We start from the raw sequence: 25013 nt of genomic DNA, 5'->3' as shown, positions 1-25013 counted from the left end.
CAATTCCACATCTAGCATCTGGCACGAATTATATTGTACATCCACATTCTCACATGAGGACCATCTGGCAGATGTACCATTCCAAATCCGGAATGTGTCAGAGGAACATTCCACATCCAGCATCTTCCAGATGGACAATTCCACATCTGGCATCTGTTAGGCAGAGCAGTCCATGTCCAGCAAATGGCAGGAAGATGATACCAGATTCAGCATCTTACAGGCAGACCATTCCATATCTAGCATCTGGCAGGAAGTCAATGCTAAATCCGGCATCTCACTGGCAGACCAGTCCAAATCTGGCATCTGGCAGGCCAACCATTCCACATTTAGTATCTGGCAGGAGTACCATTCCACATCTGGCATTTGGCAGCAAACAAATCCACATCTGGCGATTGACAGTATAAATTTGTTATGTGACTGAGTTCCCCAGTGTAACCGTGTTATGTAAGTCAGTTCCACAGTGTAAACTTGTCATATGAGAGAGTTGCACAGTATAATTTTGTTTACTTAGTGTAACCTATATTCCAAACTATATGTTAGTGTGTCCCACAGTGTAAACTTCTGTGAGTAATTTACATAGTGTGACCTTGTCATGTGATTGATTCCCACTATGTAAACTTGTTATGTGTCTGAGTTTCACAGGCTAACCTTGTAATTTTGCTAAATTCGACATTGAAAAAGTTATGTTAGTGAGTTCCTCAGTGCAACTTTTTTAGGTGAGTGTGTTCCACAGTGTAAACTTGTCATGTGAGAGAGTTGCACAGTATAATTTTGGGTACTGAGGGAATCCCATATTGTAAACTTTATGTTAGTGAGTCCCACAGTGTAAATTTGTTATGTGAGTGATTTACACAGTGTGACCTTATTATGTGAGTCCCACAAATTCACCTTATTATGTGAGAGATTCCCAGAGTTTAAATTTGTTTTGTGAGTGAGTTTGAAAGTGTGACATTGTTATTGAAGTGATTTCCATAGTGTCAACCTTTCTACTTAGTGAGTCTCAGGGTGTAACATTGGTATGGAGTGAGTTCGACAGTGTGACATTTTATGTGTGAGATTCCCAAGGTGTAAATTTTTTATGTGGGTGAGTTTCACAGTGTAACCTTGTAATTTTGCTAAATTCAGTATTGAAAATGTTATGTTAGTGAGTTCCTCAGTGCAACTTTTTTAGGTGAGTGTGTTCCACAATGTGAGTGAGTCTCACCATTTGACCTTGTAATGTCAGTGAGTTTGAAAGTTTAACATTGTTCTGGAAGTGAATTCCACAGTGTCAACCTGTCTACTTAGTGGGCCTCAGAGTGTAACATTGGCATAGAGTGAGTTTGACAATGTGACATTGTTATGTGTGAGAGTCCCACCGTGTAAACTTGTTATGTGTCTGAGTTTCACAGAGTTACCTTTTAATTTCGCTAAATTCGATATTCAAAATGTGATTTTAATGAGTTCCTCAGTGTAACCTTTTTAGGTGAGAGATTCCCACAGTGTAACCATGTTATGTGAGTTATTTCCACAGTGTAAACTTGTCGTGTGAGAGAGTTGCACTGTATAATTTTGTTCACTTGGGGAATCCCATATTGTAAACTTCATGTGAGTTAGTCCCACAGTGTAAACTTGTTGTGTGAGTCATTTACACAGTGTGACCTTGTTATGTGAGTGATTCCCACCATGTAAACTTGTTATGTGTCTGAGTTTCACTGTGTAACCTTGTAATTTTGCTAAATTCGATATTGTTTGTTGGTGAGTTCCTCAGTGCAACTTTTTTAGGTGAGTGTGTTCCACAGTGTGAGTGAGTCTCACCATTTGACCTTGTAATGTCAGTGAGTTTGAAAGTGTGACATTGTTATGGAAGTGAATTCCACAGTGTCAACCTGTCAACTTAGTGGGCCTCAGAGTGTAACATTGGCATAGAGTGTGTTCGACAGTGTGACATTGTTACATGTGAGATTCTCACCGTGTAAACTTGTTATGTGGTTGAGTTTCACAGTGTTACCTTGTAATTCGCTAAATTCGACATTGAAAATGTTATGTTAGTGAATTCCTCAGTGTAACCTTTTTAGGTGAGTGAGTCCCACACTGTAAACTCGCCGCTGTACACTTTCACATCTGGCATCTGGCACGAATTCCATTCCACATCTGGTATCTGTCCTGAAGATCATTCTACTCTGGCATCTCGCCGCTGTACCATTACACATCCAGCATCTGTCAGGAAGTCCATTCCACATCCGGATTCTCACAGAAGGACCATTCCACCTCCGGCATCTGGCAGGTGGACCATTCCACATCTGGCATCTGGCAGGCAGACCATTCCACATTTGTGTGTTTGCAGGTGGACAATTCCAACTCCGGGATCTTGCAAGCATACATATCCACATCTGGCATTTGGCACAAATTATATTGTACATCCAGAGCCTCACATGAGAAACATTCCACCTCCGTCATCTGGCAGATGTACCATTCCACATGCGGAATGTGTCAGAGGAACATTCCACATCCAGCATCTTCCAGGTGGACAATTCCACATCCATTATCTGTTAGGCTGAGCAGTCCAATTCCAGCAAATGGCAGGAAGATGATACCAGATTCAGCATCTTACAGGCAGACCATTCCACATCCAGCATCTGGCAGGAAGTCAATTCTAAATGCGACATCTCGCTGGCAGACCAGTCCACATCTGGCATCTATCAGGCAGACTAGTCAATATCTGGGAATCAAGTGGGTGGACAATGCCACATCTGGCATCAGGCAGTCCGACCACTCCACATGCTGCATCTGGGAAAAAAAAACATTCTATATCTGGCATCTGGCAGCAAACCATTCCCCATCCTGCAACTGGCAGGTGGTCAATTCCACACCAGCATCAGCCAGGCAGACTATTCCATATCCAGCATCTGGCAGAGGACCATTCCACATCCTGAAACTGACAAGCATACCATTTCACATCTGGCATCTGGCACGAATTTCATTCCACATCCGGCATCCGTCCAGAAGATCATTCTACATCCGGCATCTCGCCGCTGTACCATTACACGTCCGGCATCTGGTACAAAGTCCATTCCACATCCGGATTCTCACAGAAGGACCATTCTACCTCCGGCATCTGGCAGGTGGAACATTCCACATCTGGCGACTCGCAGGTGGACAATTATACCTCCGACATCTTGCAGGTGCACAATTCCACATCTAGCATCTGGCATGAATTATATTGTAAATCCACATTCTCACATGAGGACCATCTGGCAGATGTACCATTCCAAATCCGGAATGTGTCAGAGGAACATTCCACATCCAGCATCTTCCAGATGGACAATTCCACATCTGGCATCTGTTAGGCAGAGCAGTCCATGTCCAGCAAATGGCAGGAAGATGATACCAGATTCAGCATCTTACAGGCAGACCATTCCATATCTAGCATCTGGCAGGTAGTCAATGCTAAATCCGGCATCTCACTAGCAGACCAGTCCAAATCTGGCATCTGGCAGGCCAACCATTCCACATTTAGTATCTGGCAGGAGTACCATTCCACATCTGGCATTTGGCAGCAAACAAATCCACATCTGGCGATTGACAGTATAAATTTGTTATGTGACTGAGTTCCCCAGTGTAACCGTGTTATGTGAGTCAGTTCCACAGTGTAAACTTGTCATATGAGAGAGTTGCACAGTATAATTTTGTTTACTTAGTGTAACCTATATTCCAAACTATATGTTAGTGTGTCCCACAGTGTAAACTTCTGTGAGTAATTTACATAGTGTGACCTTGTCATGTGATTGATTCCCACTATGTAAACTTGTTATGTGTCTGAGTTTCACAGTCTAACCTTGTAATTTTGCTAAATTCGACATTGAAAAAGTTATGTTAGTGAGTTCCTCAGTGCAACTTTTTTAGGTGAGTGTGTTCCACAGTGTAAACTTGTCATGTGAGAGAGTTGCACAGTATAATTTTGGGTACTGAGGGAATCCCATATTGTAAACTTTATGTTAGTGAGTCCCACAGTGTAAATTTGTTATGTGAGTGATTTACACAGTGTGACCTTATTATGTGAGTCCCACAAATTCACCTTATTATGTGAGAGATTCCCAGAGTTTAAATTTGTTTTGTGAGTGAGTTTGAAAGTGTGACATTGTTATTGAAGTGATTTCCATAGTGTCAACCTTTCTACTTAGTGAGTCTCAGGGTGTAACATTGGTATGGAGTGAGTTCGACAGTGTGACATTTTATGTGTGAGATTCCCAAGGTGTAAATTTTTTATGTGGGTGAGTTTCACAGTGTAACCTTGTAATTTTGCTAAATTCAGTATTGAAAATGTTATGTTAGTGAGTTCCTCAGTGCAACTTTTTTAGGTGAGTGTGTTCCACAGTGTGAGTGAGTCTCACCATTTGACCTTGTCATGTCAGTGAGTTTGAAAGTTTAACATTGTTCTGGAAGTGAATTCCACAGTGTCAACCTGTCTACTTAGTGGGCCTCAGAGTGTAACATTGGCATAGAGTGAGTTTGACAATGTGACATTGTTATGTGTGAGAGTCCCACCGTGTAAACTTGTTATGTGTCTGAGTTTCACAGAGTTACCTTTTAATTTCGCTAAATTCGATATTCAAAATGTGATTTTAATGAGTTCCTCAGTGTAACCTTTTTAGGTGAGAGATTCCCACAGTGTAACCATGTTATGTGAGTTATTTCCACAGTGTAAACTTGTCGTGTGAGAGAGTTGCACCGTATAATTTTGTTCACTTGGGGAATCCCATATTGTAAACTTCATGTGAGTTAGTCCCACAGTGTAAACTTGTTGTGTGAGTCATTTACACAGTGTGACCTTGTTATGTGAGTGATTCCCACCATGTAAACTTGTTATGTGTCTGAGTTTCACTGTGTAACCTTGTAATTTTGCTAAATTCGATATTGTTTGTTGGTGAGTTCCTCAGTGCAACTTTTTTAGGTGAGTGTGTTCCACAGTGTGAGTGAGTCTCACCATTTGACCTTGTAATGTCAGTGAGTTTGAAAGTGTGACATTGTTATGGAAGTGAATTCCACAGTGTCAACCTGTCTACTTAGTGGGCCTCAGAGTGTAACATTGGCATAGAGTGTGTTCGACAGTGTGACATTGTTACATGTGAGATTCTCACCGTGTAAACTTGTTATGTGGTTGAGTTTCACAGTGTTACCTTGTAATTCGCTAAATTCGACATTGAAAATGTTATGTTAGTGAATTCCTCAGTGTAACCTTTTTAGGTGAGTGAGTCCCACACTGTAAACTCGCCGCTGTACACTTTCACATCTGGCATCTGGCACGAATTCCATTCCACATCTGGTATCTGTCCTGAAGATCATTCGACTCTGGCATCTCGCCGCTGTACCATTACACATCCTGCATCTGTCAGGAAGTCCATTCCACATCCGGATTCTCACAGAAGGACCATTCCACCTCCGGCATCTGGCAGGTGGACCATTCCACATCTGGCATTTGGCAGGTGTACCATTCCACATCTGGCATCTGGCAGGCAGACCATTCCACATTTGGGCTTTTGCAGGTGGACAATTCCACCTCCGGGATCTGGCAAGCATACAATTCCACATCTGGCATCTGGCACGAATTATATTGAAATTCCAGAGTCTCACATGAGGAACATTCCACCTCCGGCATCTGGCAGATGTACCACTCCACATCCGGAATGTGTCAGAGGAACATTCCACATCCAGCATCTTCCAGGTGGACAATTCCACATCCATCATCTGTTAGGCTGAGCAGTCCAATTCCAGCAAATGGCAGGAAGATAATACCAGATTCAGCATCTTACAGGCAGACCATTCCACATCCAGCATCTTGCAGGTAGTCAATTCTAAATGCGGCATCTCGCTGGCAGACCAGTCCACATCTGGCAACTATCAGGCAGACTAGTCAATATCTGGCATCAAGTGGGTGGACAATGCCACATCTGGCATCTGGCAGGCCGACCACTCCACATCCTGCATCTGGGAGAAAAAATACCATTCTACATCTGGCATCTGGCAGCAAACCATTCCCCATCCTGCAACTGGCAGATGGTCTATTCCACTCCAGCATCAGCCAGGCAGACCATTCCATATCCAGCATCTGGCAGAGGACCATTCCACATCCTGCAACTGACAAGCATACCATTTCACATCTGGCATCTGGCACGAATTTCATTCCACATCCGGCATCCGTCCAGAAGATCATTCTACATCCGGCATCTCGCCGCTGTACCATTACACATCCGGCATCTGGTACAAAGTCCATTCCACATCCGGATTCTCACAGAAGGACCATTCTACCTCCGGCATCTGGCAGGTGGAACATTCCACATCTGGCGACTCGCAGGTGGACAATTATACCTCTGATATCTTGCAGGTGGGCAATTCCACATCTAGCATCTGGCACGAATTATATTGTACATCCACATTCTCACATGAGGACCATCTGGCAGATGTACCATTCCAAATCCGGAATGTGTCAGAGGAACATTCCACATCCAGCATCTTCCAGATGGACAATTCCACATCTGGCATCTGTTAGGCAGAGCAGTCCATGTCCAGCAAATGGCAGGAAGATGATACCAGATTCAGCATCTTACTGGCAGACCTTTCCTTATCTAGCCTGTGGCAGGTCGTCAATTCTAAATCCGGCATCTTAGTGGCAGACCAGTCCAACTCTGGCATCTGGCAGGCCAAACACTCCACATTCAGTATCTGGCAGGAGTACCATTCCACATCTGGCATTTGGCAGCAAACAAATCCACATCCGGCGATGGACAGTATAAATTTGTTATGTGAGTGAGTTCCACAGTGTAACCGTGTTATGTGAGTCAGTTCCACAGTGTAAACTTGTCATATGAGAGAGTTGCACAGTATAATTTTGTTTACTTAGTGTAACCCATATTCCAAACTGTGTCCCACAGAGTAAACTTGTTGTGTGAGTAATTAAGACTGTGTGACCTTATTATGAGAGTGATTCCCACCATGTAAACTTGTAATGTGTCTGAGTTTCACTGTGTAACCTTGTAATTTTGCTGAATTCGATATTGTTTGTTCGTGAGTTCCTCAGTGCAACTTTTTTAGGTGAGTGAGTTCCACAGTGTAACCGTGTTATGTAATTTACACAGTGTGACCTTGTTATGTGAGTGAGTCCCACCGTTTGACCTTGTTATAGGAGAGAGTTTGAAAGTGTGACGTTGTTATGGAAGTGAATTCCACAGTGTCAACCTGTCTAGTTAGTGAGCCTCAGAGTGTAACATTGGTATAGAGTGAGTTTGACTGTGTGACATTGTTATGTGTGAGAGTCCCAACGTGTAAACTTGTTATGTGTCTGAGTTTCACAGTGTTACCTTTTAATTTCGCTAAATTCGATTTTGAAAATGTGATGTTAATGAGTTCCTCAGTGTAATCTTTTTAGGTGAGTAAGTCCCATGGTGTAAACTTGTTATGGGAGTAACTTACACAGTGTGACCGTATTATGTGAGTCCCAAAATTTGACCTTGTTGTGTGAGTGATTCCCACCATGTAATCTGGTTATGTGCCTGAGTTTCACAGTGTAACCATGTAATTTTGCTAAATTCGAAATTGAAAAAGTTATATTAGTGAGTTCCTCAGTGCAACTTTTTTAGGTGAGTGAGTTCCACAGTATAACCTTGTTATGTGAGTGAGTTCCACTTTGTAACCGTGTGATGTAGATGAGTTCCACAGTGTAACCGTGTTATGTGAGTCATTTCCACAGTGTAAACGTCATGTAAGAGAAATGCACAGTATAATTTTGTTTACTTTGTGAAACCCATATTCTAAACTATATGTTAGTGTGTCCCACAGTGTAAACTTGTTATGTAATTTACACAGTGTGACCTTGTAATGTGAGTGAGTCCCACCGTTTGACCTTGTTATATGAGAGAGTTTGAAAGTGTGACGTTGTTATGGAAGTGAATTCCACAGTGTCAACCTGTCTAGTTAGTGAGCCTCAGAGTGTAACATTGGAGAGAGTGAGTTTGACTGTGTGACATTGTTATGTGTGGGATTCCCACAGTATAAATTTGTTATGTGGGTGAGTTTCACAGTCTAACCTTGTAATTTTGCTAAATTCGATATTGAACATGTTATATTAGTGAGTTCCTCAATGAAACATGTTTTGGTGAGTGTGTTCCACAGTGTAACCGTGTTATTTTGGAGAGTTCCACAGTATAATTTTGGGTACTTAGGGCATCCCATATTGTAAACTTTATGTTAGTGAGTCCCACAGTGTAAATTTGTTCTGTGAGTAATTTTGACAATGTGACCTTATTATGTGAGTCCCACAAATTGACCTTTTTATGTGAGAAATTCCCACAGAGTAAACTTGTAATGTCAGTGAGTTTGAAAATGTGACATTGTTATGTGTGAGAGTCCCACCATGTAAACTTGTTATGTGTCTGAGTTTCACAGTGTTACCTTTTAATTTCGCTAAATTCGATATTGAAAATGTGATGTTAATGAGTTCCTCAGTGTAACCTTTTTAGGTGAGTGAGTCCCACAATGTAAACTTGTTATGGGAGTCATTTACACAGTGTGACCTTATTATGTGAGTCCCAAAATTTGACCTTGTTGTGTGAGAGATTCCCACCATGTAAACCTGTTATGTATCTGAGTTTCACAGTGTAACCTTGTAATTTTGCTAAATTCGATATTGAAAATGTTATGTTAGTCAGTTCCTCAGTGTAACCTTTTTAGGTGAGTTCCACGGTGTAACCGTTTAAAGTGAGCGAATTACACAGTGTTACCGTGTTATGTGAGTCAGTTCCACAGTGTAAACTTGTCATGTTAGAGAGTTTCACAGTCCAATTTTGTTCACTTAGGGAATCCCATATTGTAAACTTCATGTAAGTGAGTCCCACAGTGTTAACTTGATTTGTGAATCATTTACACAGTGTGACCTTATTGTGAGCGATTCCCACCATGTAAACTTGTTATGTGTCTGAGTTTCACAGTGTAACCCTGTAATTTTACTAAATGCGATATTGAAAAAGTTATGTTCGTGATTTCCTCAGTGCAACCTTTTTAGGTGAGTGAGTCCCACACTGTAAATTCACCGCTGTACCATTTCACATCCGGCATCTGGCACGAATTCCATTCCACATCCGGTAACTGTCCAGAAGATCATTCTACTCTGGCATCTCGCCGCTGTACCATTTTACATCCAGCATCTGTCATGAAGTCCATTCCACATCCGGATTCTCACAGAAGGACGATTCCACCTCCGGCATCTGACAGGTGGACCATTCCACATCTGCCATCTGGTAGGCCGACCACTCCACATCCTGCATCTCGGAAAAAAAAAAACATTCTACATCTGGCATCTGGCAGCAAACCATTCCCCATCTGCAACTGGCAGGTTGTCTATTCCACTCCAGCATCAGCGAGGCAGACCATTCCATATTCACCATCTGGCAGAGGACCATTCCACATCCTGCAACTGACAAGCATACCATTTCACATCTGGCATTTGGCATGAATTTCATTCCAGATCCGGCATCCGTCCAGAAGATTATTCTACATCCGGCATCTCGCTGCTGTACCATTACACGTCCGGCATCTGTCATGAAGTCCATTGCACATCCAGATTCTCACAGAAGGACCATTCTACCTTCGGCATCTGACAGGTGGACCATTCCACATCTGGCATATGGCAGGTGGACCATTCCACATTTGGGCTTTTGCAGGTGGACAATTCCACCTCCGGGATCTGGCAAGCATACAATTCCACATCTGGCATCTGGCACGAATTATATTTTACATCCAGAGTATCACATGAGGAACATACCACCTCCGGCATCTGGCAGATTTGCCGTTCCACATCCGGAATGTGTCAGACGAACATTCCACATCCAGCATCTTCCAGGTGAACAATTCCACATCCCTCATCTGTTAGGCTGAGCAGTCCAATTCCAGCAAATGGCAGGAAGATGATACCAGATTCAGCATCTTACAGGCAGACCATTCCAAATCCAGCATCTGGCAGTTAGTCAAATCTTAATGCGGCATCTCGCTGGCAGACCAGTCCACATCTGGCATCTATCAGGCAGACTAGTCAATATCTGGCATCAAGTGGGTTGACAATGCCACATCTGGCATCTGGCAGGCCGACCACTCCACATCCTGCATCTGGGAAAAAAAAACATTCTATATCTGGCATCTGGCAGAAAACCATTCCCCATCGTGCAACTGTCAGGTGGTCTATTCCACTCAAGCATCAGCCAGGCAGACCATTCCATATCCAGTATCTGGCAGAGGACCATTCCACATCCTGCAACTGACAAGCATACCATTTCACATCTGGCATCTGGCACGAATTTCATTCCACATCCGGCATCCGTCCAGAAGATTATTCTACATCTGACATCTCGCCGCTGCACCATTAAACGTCCGGCATCTGTCATGAAGTCCATTCCACATCCGGATTATCACAGAAGGACCATTCCACCTTCGGCATCTGGCAGGTGGACCATTCCACATCTGGCATCTGGCAGGTGGACCATTCCACATCTGCCATCTGGCAGGCAGACCATTCCACATTTGGGCTTTTGCAGGTGGACAATTCAACCACCGAGATCTGGCAAGCATACAATTCCACATCTGGCATCTGGCACGAATTATATTTTACATCCAGAGTCTCACATGAGGAACATTCCACCTCCGGCATCTGGCAGATTTGCCGTTCCACATCCGGAATGTGTCAGAGGAACATTCCACATCCAGCATCTTCCAGGTAAACAATTCCACATCCCTCATCTGTTAGGCTGAGCAGTCCAATTCCAGCAAATGGCAGGATGATGATACCAGATTCAGCATCTTACAGGCAGACCATTCCACATCCAGCATCTGGCAGGGAGTCAATTCTAAATGCGGCATCTCGCTGGCAGACCAGTCCACATCTGGCATCTATCAGGCAGACTAGTCAATATCTGGCATCAAGTGGGTTGACAATGCCACATCTGGCATCTGGCAGGCCGACCACTCCACATCCTGCATCTGGGAAAAAAAAAACATTCTACATCTGGCATCTGGCAGCAAACCATTCCCCATCCTGCAACTGGCAGGTGGTCTATTCAACTCCAGCATCAGCCAGGCAGACCATTCTATATCCAGCATCTGGCAGAGGACCATTCCACATCCTGCAACTGACAAGCATACCATTTCACATTTGGCATCTGGCACGAATTTCATTCCAGATCAGGCATCCGTCCAGAAGATCATTCTACATCCGGCATCTCGCCGCTGTACCATTACACGTCCGGCATCTGGTACAAAATCCATTCCACATCCGGATTCTCACAGAAGGACCATTCCACCTCCGGCATCTGGCAGGTGGAACATTCCACATCTGGCGTCTCGCAGGTGGACAATTATACCTCCGACATCTTGCAGGTGGACAATTCCACATCTAGCATCTGGCACGAATTATATTGTACAACCACATTCTCACATGAGGACCACCTGATAGATGTACCATTCCAAATCCAGAATGTGGCAGAGGAACATTCCACATCCAGCATCTTCCAGATGGACAATTCCACATCTGGCATCTGTTAGGCAGACCTATCCATGTCCAGCAAATGGCAGGAAGATGATACCAGATTCAGCATCTTACTGGCAGACCATTCCACATCTAGCATCTGGCAGGTAGTCAATTTTAAATCCGCATCTCACTGGCAGACCAGTCCAAATCTGGCATCTGGCAGGCCAACCACTCCACATTCAGAATCTGGCAGGAGTACCATTCCACATCTGGCATTTGGCAGCAAACAAATCCACATCCGGCGATTGACAGTATAAATTTGTTATGTGAGTGAGTTCCACAGTGTAACCGTGTTATGTGAGTCAGTTCCACAGTGTAAACTTGTCATATGAGAGAGTTGCACAGTATAATTTTGTTTACTTAGGGAAACCTATATTCCAAACTATATGTTAGTGTGTCCCACAGTGTAAACTTCTGTGAGTAATTTACATAGTGTGACCTTGTCATGTGATTGATTCCCACCATGTAAACTTGTTATGTGTCTGAGTTTCACAGTCTAACCTTGTAATTTTGCTAAATTCGACCTTGAAAAAGTTATGTTGGTGAGTTCCTCAGTGCAACATTTTTAGGTGAGTGTGTTCCACAGTGTAAACTTGTCATGTGAGAGAGTTGCACAGTATAATTTTGGGTACTGAGGGAATCCCATATTGTAAACTTTATGTTAGTGAGTCCCACAGTGTAAATTTGTTATGTGAGTGATTTACACAGTGTGACCTTATTATGTGAGTCCCACAAATTCACCTTATTATGTGAGAGATTCCCATAGTGTAAACTTGTTATGTGAGTGAGTTTGAAAGTGTGACATTGTTATCGAAGTGATTTCCATATTGTCAACCTTTCTACTTAGTGAGTCTCAGGGTGTAACATTGGTATAGAGTGAGTTTGACAGTGTGACATTGTTATGTGTGAGAGTCCCACCGTGTAAACTTGTTATGTGTCTGAGTTTCACAGAGTTACCATTTAATTTCGCTAAATTCGATATTCAAAATGTGATTTTAATGAGTTCCTCAGTGTAACCATTTTAGGTGAGAGATTCCCACAGTGTAACCGTGTTATGTGAGTTATTTCCACAGTGTAAACTTGTCGTGTGAGAGAGTTGCACCGTATAATTTTGTTCACTTGTGGAATCCCATATTGTAAACTTCATGTGAGTTAGTCCCACAGTGTAAACTTGTTGTGTGAGTCATTTACACAGTGTGACCTTGTTATGTGAGTGATTCCCACCATGTAAACTTGTTATGTGTCTGAGTTTCACTGTGTAACCTTGTAATTTTGCTAAATTCGATATTGTTTGTTGGTGAGTTCCTCAGTGCAACTTTTTTTAGTTGAATGTGTTCCACAGTGTGAGTGAGTCTCACCATTTGACCTTGTAATGTCAGTGAGTTTGAAAGTGTGACATTGTTATGGAAGTGAATTCCACAGTGTCAACCTGTCTAGTTAATGGGCCTCAGAGTGTAACATTGGTATAGAGTGTGTTCGACATTGTGACATTGTTATATGTGAGATTCTCACCGTGTAAACTTGTTATGTGGTTGAGTTTCACAGTGTTACCTTGTAATTCGCTAAATTCGACATTGAAAATGTTATGTTAGTGAATTCCTCCGTGTAACCTTTTTAGGTGAGTGAGTCCCACACTGTAAACTCGCAGCTGTACACTTTCACATCTGGCATCTGGCACGAATTCCATTCCACATCTGGTATCTGTCCTGAAGATCATTCTACTCTGGCATCTCGCCGCTGTACCATTACATATCCAGCATCTGTAAGGAAGTCCATTCCACATCGAGATTCTCACAGAAGGACCATTCCACCTCCGGCATCTGGCAGGTGGACCATTCCACATCTGGCATTTGGCAGGTGTACCATTCCACATCTGGCATCTGGCAGGCAGACCATTCCACATTTGGGCTTTTGCAGGTGGACAATTCCACCTCCAGGATCTGGCAAGCATACAATTCCACATCTGGAATCTGGCACGAATTATATTGTAATTCCAGAGTCTCACATGAGGAACATTCAACCTCCGGCATCTGGCAGATGTACCATTCCACATCCGGAATGTGTCAGACGAACATTCCACATCCAGCATCTTCCAGGTGGACAATTCCACATCCATAATCTGTTAGGCTGAGCAGTCCAATTCCAGCAAATGGCAGGAAGATAATACCAGATTCAGCATCTTACAGGCAGACCATTCCACATCCAGCATCTGGCAGGTAGTCAATTCTAAATGCGGCATCTCGCTGGCAGACCAGTCCACATCTGGCATCTATCAGGCAGGCTAGTCAATATCTGGCATCAAGTGGGTGGACAATGCCACATCTGGCATCTGGCAGGCCGACCACTCCACATCCTGCATCTGGGAGAAAAAATACCATTCTACATCTGGCATCTGGCAGCAAACCATTCCCCATCCTGCAACTGGCAGATGGTCTATTCCAGTCCAGCATCAGTCAGGCAGACCATTCCATATCCAGCATCTGGCAGAGGACCATTCCACATCCTGCAACTGACAAGAATACCATTTCACATCTGGCATCTGGCACGAATTTCATTCCACATCCGGCATCCGTCCAGAAGATCATTCTACATCCGGCATCTCGCTGCTGTACCATTACACGTCCGGCAGCTGGTACAAAGTCCATTCCACATCCGGATTCTCACAGAAGGACCATTCTACCTCCGGCATCTGGCAGGTGGAACATTCCACATCTGGCGTCTCGCAGGTGGACAATTATACCTCCGATATCTTGCAGGTGGACAATTCCACATCTAGCATCTGGCACGAATTATATTGTACATCCACATTCTCACATGAGGACCATCTGGCAGATGTACCATTCCAAATTCGGAATGTGTCAGAGGAACATTCCACATCCAGCATCATCCAGATGGACAATTCCACATCTGGCATCTGTTAGGCAGAGCAGTCCATGTCCAGAAAATGGCAGGAAGATGATACCAGATTCAGCATCTTACAGGTAGACCATTCCATATCTAGCATCTGGCAGGTAATCAATGCTAAATCCGGCATCTCACTGGCAGACCAGTCCAAATCTGGCATCTGGCAGGCCATCCCACAAATTCACCTTATTATGTGAGAGATTCCCAGAGTGTAAACTTGTTATGTGAGTGAGTTTGAAAGTGTGAGATTGTTATCGAAGTGATTTCCATAGTGTCAACCTTTCTACTTAGTGAGTATCAGGGTGTAACATTGGTATGGAGTGTGTTCGACAGTGTTACATTGTTATATGTGAGATTCCCACCGTGTAAACTTGTAATGTGGGTGAGTTTCACAGTGTTACCTTTTATTTCGCTAAATTCGACATTGAAAATGTTACGTTAGTGAATTCCTCAGGGTAACCTTTTTAGGTGAGTGAGTCCCACACTGTAAACTCGCCGCTGTACCATTTCACATCTGGCATCTAGCACGAATTCCATTCCACATCCGGTATCTGTCCAAAAGATCATTCTACTCTGGCATCACGCCGCTGTACCATTACACATCCAGCAACTGTCATGAAGTCCATTCCACATCCAGATTCACACAGAAGGACCATTCCACCTCCGGCATCTGGCAGGTGGACCATTCCATATCTGGCATCTGGCAGGTGGACCATTCCACATCTGGCATCTAGCAGGCAGACCATTCCACATTTGGGCTTTTGCAGGTGGACAATTCCACTTCCGGAATCTGGCAAGCATACAATTCCACATCTGGCATCTTGCACGAATTATATTGTACATCCAGAGTCTCACATGAGGAACATTCCACCTCCGGCATCTGGCAGATGTACCATTCCACATCCGGAATGTGTCAGAGGAACATTCCACATCCAGCATCTTCCAGGTGGACAATTCCACATCCATCATCTGTTAGGCTGAGCAGTCCAATTCCAGCAAATGGCAGGAAGATGATAGCAGATTCAGCATCTTACAGGCAGACCATTCCACAGCCAGCATCTGGCAGGTAGTCAATTCTAAATGCGGCATCTCGCTATCACCAGTCCACATCTGGCATCTATCAGGCAGACTAGTCAATATCTGGCATCAAGTGGGTGGACAATGCCACAGCTGGCATCTGGCAGGCCGACCACTCCACATCCTGCATCTGGGGAAAATAAACCCATTCTACATCTGGCATCTGGCAGCAAACCATTCCCCATCCTGCAACTGGCAGATGGTCTATTCCAGTCCAGCATCAGTCAGGCAGACCATTCCATATCCAGCATCTGGCAGAGGACCATTCCACATCCTGCAACTGACAAGAATACCATTTCACATCTGGCATCTGGCACGAATTTCATTCCACATCCGGCATCCGTCCAGAAGATCATTCTACATCCGGCATCTCGCTGCTGTACCATTACACGTCCGGCAGCTGGTACAAAGTCCATTCCACATCCGGATTCTCACAGAAGGACCATTCTACCTCTGGCATCTGGCAGGTGGAACAATCCACATCTGGCGTCTCGCAGGTGGACAATTATACCTCCGATATCTTGCAGGTGGACAATTCCACATCTAGCATCTGGCACGAATTATATTGTACATCCACATTCTCACATGAGGACCATCTGGCAGATGTACCATTGCAAATTCGGAATGTGTCAGAGGAACATTCCACATCCAGCATCATCCAGATGGACAATTCCACATCTGGCATCTGTTAGGCAGAGCAGTCCATGTCCAGAAAATGGCAGGAAGATGATACCAGATTCAGCATCTTACAGGTAGACCATTCCATATCTAGCATCTGGCAGGTAATCAATGCTAAATCCGGCATCTCACTGGCAGACCAGTCAAATCTGGCATCTGGCAGGCCATCCCACAAATTCACCTTATTATGTGAGAGATTCCCAGAGTGTAAACTTGTTATGTGAGTGAGTTTGAAAGTGTGAGATTGTTATCGAAGTGATTTCCATAGTGTCAACCTTTCTACTTAGTGAGTATCAGGGTGTAACATTGGTATGGAGTGTGTTCGACAGTGTTAAATTGTTATATGTGAGATTCCCACCGTGTAAACTTGTTATGTGGGTGAGTTTCACAGTGTTACCTTTTATTTCGCTAAATTCGACATTGAAAATGTTACGTTAGTGAATTCCTCAGGGTAACCTTTTTAGGTGAGTGAGTCCCACACTGTAAACTCGCCGCTGTACCATTTCACATCTGGCATCTAGCACGAATTCCATTCCACATCCGGTATCTGTCCAAAAGATCATTCTACTCTGGCATCACGCCGCTGTACCATTACACATCCAGCAACTGTCATGAAGTCCATTCCACATCCGGATTCACACAGAAGGACCATTCCACCTCCGGCATCTGGCAGGTGGACCATTCCATATCTGGCATCTGGCAGGTGGACCATTCCACATCTGGCATCTGGCAGGCAGACCATTCCACATTTGGGCTTTTGCAGGTGGACAATTCCACTTCCGGAATCTGGCAAGCATACAATTCCACATCTGGCACCTTGCACGAATTATATTGTACATCCAGAGTCTCACATGAGGAACATTCCACCTCCGGCATCTGGCAGATGTACCATTCCACATCCGGAATGTGTCAGAGGAACATTCCACATCCAGCATCTTCCAGGTGGACAATTCCACATCCATCATCTGTTAGGCTGAGCAGTCCAATTCCAGCAAATGGCAGGAAGATGATAGCAGATTCAGCATCTTACAGGCAGACCATTCCACAGCCAGCATCTGGCAGGTAGTCAATTCTAAATGCGGCATCTCGCTATCACCAGTCCACATCTGGCATCTATCAGGCAGACTAGTCAATATCTGGCATCAAGTGGGTGGACAATGCCACAGCTGGCATCTGGCAGGCCGACCACTCCACATCCTGCATCTGGGGAAAATAAACCCATTCTACATCTGGAATCTGGCAGCAAACCATTCCCCATCCTGCAACTGGCAGGTGGTCTATTCCACTCCAGCTTCAGCCAGGCAGACCATTCCATAGCCAGCATCCGGCAGAGGACCATTCCACATCCTGAAACTGACAAGCATACCATTTCACATCTGGTATCTGGCATGAATTTCATTCCACATCCGGCATCCCATCCAGAAGATCATTCTACATCCGGGATCTCGCCGCTGTACCATTACACGTCCGGCATCTGGTACAAAGTCCATTCCACATCCGGATTCACACGGAAGGACCATTCCACCTCCGGCATCTGGCAGGTGGAACATTCCACATCTGGCGACTCGCATTAGACAATTATACCTCCGACATCTTGCAGGTGGACAATTCCACATCTAGCATCTAGCACGAATTATATTGTACATCCACATTCTCACATGAGGACCATCTGGCAGATGTACCATTCCAAATCCGGAATGTGTCAGAGGAACATTCCACATCCAGCATCTTCCAGATGGACAATTCCACATCTGGCATCTGTTAGGCAGAGCAGTCCATGTCCAGCAAATGGCAGGAAGATGATACCAGATTCAGCATCTTACTGGCAGACCTTTCCTTATCTAGCCTGTGGCAGGTCGTCAATTCTAAATCCGGCATCTTAGTGGCAGACCAGTCCAACTCTGGCATCTGGCAGGCCAAACACTCCACATTCAGTATCTGGCAGGAGTACCATTCCACATCTGGCATTTGGCAGCAAACAAATCCACATCCGGCGATGAACAGTATAAATTTGTTATGTGAGTGAGTTCCACAGTGTAACCGTGTTATGTGAGTCAGTTCCACAGTGTAAACTTTTCATATGAGAGAGTTGCACAGTATAATTTTTTTTACTTAGTGTAACCCATATTCCAAACTATATGTTAGTGTGTCCCACAGTGTAAACTTGTTGTGTGAGTCATTTACACAGTGTGACCTTGTTATGTGAGTGATTCCCACCATGTAAACTTGTTATGTGTCTGAGTTTCACTCTGTAACCTTGTAATTTTGCTAAATTCGATATTGTTTGTTGGTGAGTTCCTCAGTGCAACTTTTTTAGGTGAGTGTGTTCCACAGTGTGAGTGAGTCTCACCATTTGACCTTGTAATGTCAGTGAGTTTGAAAGTGTGACATTGTTATGGAAGTGAATTCCACAGTGTCAACCTGTCTAGTTAATGGGCATCAGAGTGTAACATTGGTATAGAGTGTGTTCGACAGTGTGACATTGTTATATGTGAGATTCTCACCGTGTAAACTTGTTATGTGGTTGAGTTTCACAGTGTTACCTTGTAATTCGCTAAATTCGACATTGAAAATGTTATGTTAGTGAATTCCTCAGTGTAACCTTTTTAGGTGAGTGAGTCCTACACTGTAAACTCGCCGCTGTACACTTTCACATCTGGCATCTGGCACGAATTCCATTCCACATCTGGTATCTGTCCTGAAGATCATTCTACTCTGGCATCTCTCCGCTGTACCATTACACATCCAGCATCTGTCAGGAAGTCCATTCCACATCCGGATTCTCACAGAAGGACCATTCCACCTCCGGCATCTGGCTGGTGGACCATTCCACATCTGGCATTTGGCAGGTGTACCATTCCACATCTGGCATCTGGCAGGCAGACCATTCCACATTTGGGCTTTTGCAGGTGGACAATTCCACCTCCAGGATCTGGCAAGCATACAATTCCACATCTGGCATCTGGCACGAATTATATTGTAATTCCAGAGTCTCATATGAGGAACATTCCACCTTCGGCATCTGGCAGATGTACCATTGCTCATCCGGAATGTGTCAGACGAACATTCCACATCCAGCATCTTCCAGGTGGACAATTCCACATCCATCATCTGTTAGGCTGAGCAGTCCAATTCCAGCAAATGGCAGGAAGATGATACCAGATTCAGCATCTTGCAGGCAGACCATTCCACATCCAGCATCTGGCAGGTAGTCAATTCTAAAAGCGGCATCTCGCTGGCAGACCAGTCCACATCTGGCATCTATCAGGCAGGCTAGTCAATATCTGGCATCAAGTGGGTGGACAATTCCACATCTGGCATCTGATAGGCAGAGCAGTCCATGTCCAGCAAATGGCAGGAAGATGATACCAGATTCAGCATCTTACTGGCAGACCATTCCACATCTAGCATGTGGCAGGTAGTCAATTCTAAATCCGGCATCTTAGTGGCAGACCAGTCCAAATCTGGCATCTGGCAGGCCAAACACTCCACATTCAGTATCTGGCAGGAGTACCATTCCACATCTGGCATTTGGCAGCAAACAAATCCACATCCGGCGATGGACAGTATAAATTTGTTATGTGAGTGAGTTCCACAGTGTAACCGTGTTATGTGAGTCAGTTCCACAGTGTAAACTTGTCATATGAGAGAGTTGCACAGTATAATTTTGTTTAATTAGTGTAACCCATATTCCAAACTAAATGTTAGTGTGTCCCACAGGTTAAACTTGTTGTGTGAGTAATTTAGACAGTGTGACCTTATTATGTGAGTGATTCCCACCATGTAAACTTGTAATGTGTCTGAGTTTCACTGTGTAACCTTGTAATTTTGCTAAATTCGATATTGTTTGTTCGTGAGTTCCTCAGTGCAACTTTTTTAGGTGAGTGAGTTCCACAGTGTAACCGTGTTATGTAATTTACACAGTGTGACCTTGTTATGTGAGTGAGTCCCACCGTTTGACCTTGTTATATGAGAGAGTTTGAAAGTGTGACGTTGTTATGGAAGTGAATTCCACAGTGTCAACCTGTCTAGTTAGTGAGCCTCAGAGTGTAACATTGGTAGAGAGTGAGTTTGAGTGTGTGACATTGTTAAATGTGAGATTCCCACAGTGTAAACTTGTTATGTGGGTATGTTTCACAGTGTTACCTTGTAATTTTGCTAAATTCGATATTGAACATGTTATGTTAGTGAGTTCCTCAATGAAACATGTTCAGGTGTGTGTGTTCCACAGTGTAACCGTGTTATTTTGGAGTGTTCCACAGTATAATTTTTGGTATTTAGGGCATCCTATATTGTAAACTTTATGTTAGTGAGTCCCACAGCATAAATTTGTTATGTGAGTAATTTTCACAGTGTGACCTTATTATGTTAGTCCCACAAGTTGTCTTTATTATGTGAGAAATTCCCACAGAGTAAACTTGTAATGTCAGTGAGTTTGAAAGTGTGACATTGTTATGGAAGTGAATTCCACAGTGTCAACCTGTCTAGTTAGTGGGCCTCAGAGTATAACATTGGTGTAGAGTGAGTTTGACTGTGTGACATTGTTATGTGTGAGAGTCCCAACGTGTAAACTTGTTATGTGTCTGAGTTTCACAGTGTTACCTTTTAATTTCGCTAAATTCGATTTTGAAAATGTGATGTTAATGATTTCCTCAGTGTAATCTTTTTAGGTGAGTAAGTCCCATGGTGTAAACTTGTTATGGGAGTAACTTACACAGTGTGACCGTATTATGTGAGTCCCAAAATTTGACCTTGTTGTGTGAGTGATTCCCACCATGTAAACTGGTTATGTGCCTGAGTTTCACAGTGTAACCATGTAATTTTGCTAAATTCGAAATTGAAAAAGTTATATTAGTGAGTTCCTCAGTGCAACTTTTTTAGGTGAGTGAGTTCCACAGTGTAAACTTGTTATGTGAGTGAGTTCCACAGTGTAAACTTGTCATGTGAGAGACTTGCACAGTATAATTTTGGGTACTTGTTAGTGAGTCCCACAGTGTAAATTTGTTCTGTGAGTAATTTACACAGTGTGACCTTATTATGTGCATCCCACAAATTCACCTTATTATGTGAGAGATTCCCAGAATGTAAACTTGTTATGTGAGTGAGTTTGAAAGTGTGACATTGTTATCGAAGTGAATTCCATAGTGTCAACCTTTCTACTTAGTGAGTCTCAGAGTGTAATATTGGTATGGAGTGCGTTCGACAATGTGACATTTTATGTGTGAGATTCCCAAGGTGTAAATTTTTTATGTGGGTGAGTTTCACAGTGTAACCTTGTAATTTCGCTAAATTCAGTATTGAAAATGTTATGTTAGTGAGTTCCTCAGTGCAACTTTTTTAGGTAAGTGTGTTCCACAGTGTGAGTGAGTCTCACCATTTGACCTTGTAATGTCAGTGAGTTTGAAAGTGTGACATTGTTATGGAAGTGCATTCCACAGTGTCAACCTGTCTAGTTAGTGAGCCTCAGAGTGTAGCATTGGTATAGAGTGAGTTTGACAGTGTGACATTGTTATGTGTGAGAGTCCCACCGTGTAAACTTGTTATGTGTCTGAGTTTCACAGAGTTACCTTTTAATTTCACTAAATTCGATATTCAAAATGTGATTTTAATGAGTTCCTCAGTGTAACCTTTTTAGGTGAGAGATTCCCACAGTGTAACCGTGTTATGTGAGTTATTTCCACAGTGTAAACTTGTCGTGTGAGAGAGTTGCACCGTATAATTTTGTTCACTTGTGGAATCCCATATTGTAAACTTCATGTGAGTTAGTCCCACAGTGTAAACTTGTTGTGTGAGTCATTTACACAGTGTGACCTTGTTATGTGCATCCCACAAATTCACCTTATTATGTGAGAGATTCCCAGAATGTAAACTTGTTATGTGAGTGAGTTTGAAAGTGTGACATTGTTATCGAAGTGAATTCCATAGTGTCAACCTTTCTACTTAGTGAGTATCAGAGTGTAACATTGGTATGGAGTGTGTTCGACAGTGTTACATTGTTATATGTGAGATTCCCACCGTGTAAACTTGTTATGTGGGTGAGTTTCACAGTGTAACCTTGTAATTTCGCTAAATTCAGTATTGAAAATGTTATGTTAGTAAATTTCTCAGCGTGAACTTTTTAGGTGAGTGAGTCCCATACTGTAAACTCACCGCTGTACCATTTCAAATCTGGCATCTGGCACGAATTCCATTCCACATCCGGTATATTGTCCAGAAGATCATTATACTCTGGCATCTCGCCGCTGTTCCATTACACATCCAGCATCTGTCATGAAGTCCATTCCACATCCGGATTCTCACAGAAGAACCATTCCACCTCCAGCATCTGGCAGGTGGACCATTCCACATCTGGCATCTGGCAGGCAGACCATTCCACATTTGTGTGTTTGCAGGTGGACAATTCCAACTCCGGGATCTTGCAAGCATACATATCCACATCTGGCATCTGGCACAAATTATATTGTACATCCAGAGTCTCACATGAGGAACATTCCACCTCCGTCATCTGGCAGATGTACCATTCCACATGCGGAATGTGTCAGAGGAACATTCCACATCCAGCATATTTCAGGTGGACAATTCCACATCCATTATCTGTTAGGCTGAGCAGTCCAATTCCAGCAAATGGCAGGAAGATGATACCAGATTCAGCATCTTACAGGCAGACCATTCCACATCCAGCATCTGGCAGGAAGTCAATTCTAAATGCGACATCTCGCTGGCAGACCAGTCCACATCTGGCATCTATCAGGCAGACTAGTCAATATCTGGCATCAGGTGGGTGGACAATGCCACATCTGGCATCTGGCAGGCCGACCACTCCACATCCTGCATCTGGGAGAAAAAATACCATTCCACATCTGGCATTTGGCAGCAAACAAATCCACATCCGGCGATTGACAGTATAAACTTGTTATGTGAGTCAGTTCCAAAGTGTAAACTTGTCATATGAGAGAGTTGCTCAGTATAATTTTGTTTACTTAGTGTAACCCATATTCCAAACTATATGTTAGAGTGTCCCACAGAGTAAACTTGTTGTGTGAGTAATTTACACAGTGTGACCTTATTATGTGAGTGATTCCCACCATGTAAACTTGTAATGTGTCTGAGTTTCACTGTAACCTTGTAATTTTGCTAAATTCGATATTGTTTGTTCGTGAGTTCCTCAGTGCAACTTTTTTAGGTGAGTGAGTTCCACAGTGTAACCGTGTTATGTAATTTACACAGTGTGACCTTGTTATGTGAGTGAGTCCCACCGTTTGACCTTGTTATATGAGAGAGTTTGAAAGCGTGACGTTGTTATGGAAGTGAATTCCACAGTGTCAACCTGTCTAGTTAGTGAGCCTCAGAGTGTAACATTGGTATAGAGTGAGATTGACAGTGTGACATTGTTATGTGTGAGAGTCCCAACGTGTAAACTTGTTATGTGTCTGAGTTTCACAGTGTTACCTTTTAATTTCGCTAAATTCGATTTTGAAAATGTGATGTTAATGAGTTCCTCAGTGTAATCTTTTTAGGTGAGTAAGTCCCATGGTGTAAACTTGTTATGGGAGTAACTTACACAGTGTGACCGTATTATGTGAGTCCCAAAATTTGACCTTGTTGTGTGAGTGATTCCCACCATGTAAACTGGTTATGTGCCTGAGTTTCACAGTGTAACCATGTAATTTTGCTAAATTCGAAATTGAAAAAGTTATATTAGTGAGTTCCTCAGTGCAACTTTTTTAGGTGAGTGAGTTCCACAGTGTAAACTTGTTATGTGAGTGAGTTCCACTTTGTAACCGTGTGATGTAGATGAGTTCCACAGTGTAACCGTGTTATGTGAGTCATTTCCACAGTGTAAACGTCATGTAAGAGAAATGCACAGTATAATTTTGTTTACTTTGTGAAACCCATATTCTAAACTATATGTTAGTGTGTCCCACAGAGCAAACTTGTTGTGTGAGTAATTTAGACAGTGTGACCTTGTAATGTGAGTGAGTCCCACCGTTTGCCCTTGTTATCTGAGAGAGTTTGAAAGTGTGACGTTGTTATGGAAGTGAATTCCACAGTGTCAACCTGTCCAGTTAGTGAGCCTCAGAGTGTAACACTGGTAGAGAGTGAGTTTGACTGTGTGACATTGTTATGTGTGAGATTCCCACAGTGTAAACTTGTTATGTGGGTGAGTTTAACAGTGTTACCTTGTAATTTTGCTAAATTCGATATTGAACATGTTATGTTAGTGAGTTCCTCAATGAAACATGTTTAGGTGAGTGTGTTCCACAGTGTAACTGTGTTATTTTGGAGAGTTCCACAGTATAATTTTGGGTACTTAGGGCATCCCATATTGTAAACTTTATGTTAGTGAGTCCCACAGTGTGAATTTGTTCTGTGAGTAATTTACAAAGTGTGACCTTATTATGTGCATCCCACAAATTCACCTTATTATGTGAGAGATTCCCAGAGTGTAAACTTGTTATGTGAGTGAGTTTGAAAGTGTGACATTGTTATCGAAGTGATTTCCATAGTGTCAACCTTTCTACTTAGTGAGTATCAGGGTGTAACATTGGTATGGAGTGTGTTCGACAGTGTTACATTGTTATATGTGAGATTCCCACCGTGTAAACTTGTTATGTGTGTGAGTTTCACAGTGTTACCTTGTATTTCACTAAATTCGACATTGAAAATGTTTCGTTAGTGAATTCCTCAGGGCAACCTTTTTAGGTGAGTGAGTCGCACACTGTAAACTCGCCGCTGTACCATTTCACATCTGGAATCTAGCACGAATTCCATTCCACATCCGGTATCTGTCCAGAACATCATT

The sequence above is a fragment of the Narcine bancroftii genome, unplaced genomic scaffold, assembly GCF_036971445.1.
Source record: "Narcine bancroftii isolate sNarBan1 unplaced genomic scaffold, sNarBan1.hap1 Scaffold_165, whole genome shotgun sequence".
In the NCBI taxonomy this organism is placed as follows: domain Eukaryota; kingdom Metazoa; phylum Chordata; class Chondrichthyes; order Torpediniformes; family Narcinidae; genus Narcine; species Narcine bancroftii.
Note: the sequence above shows the minus strand (reverse complement) of the source record.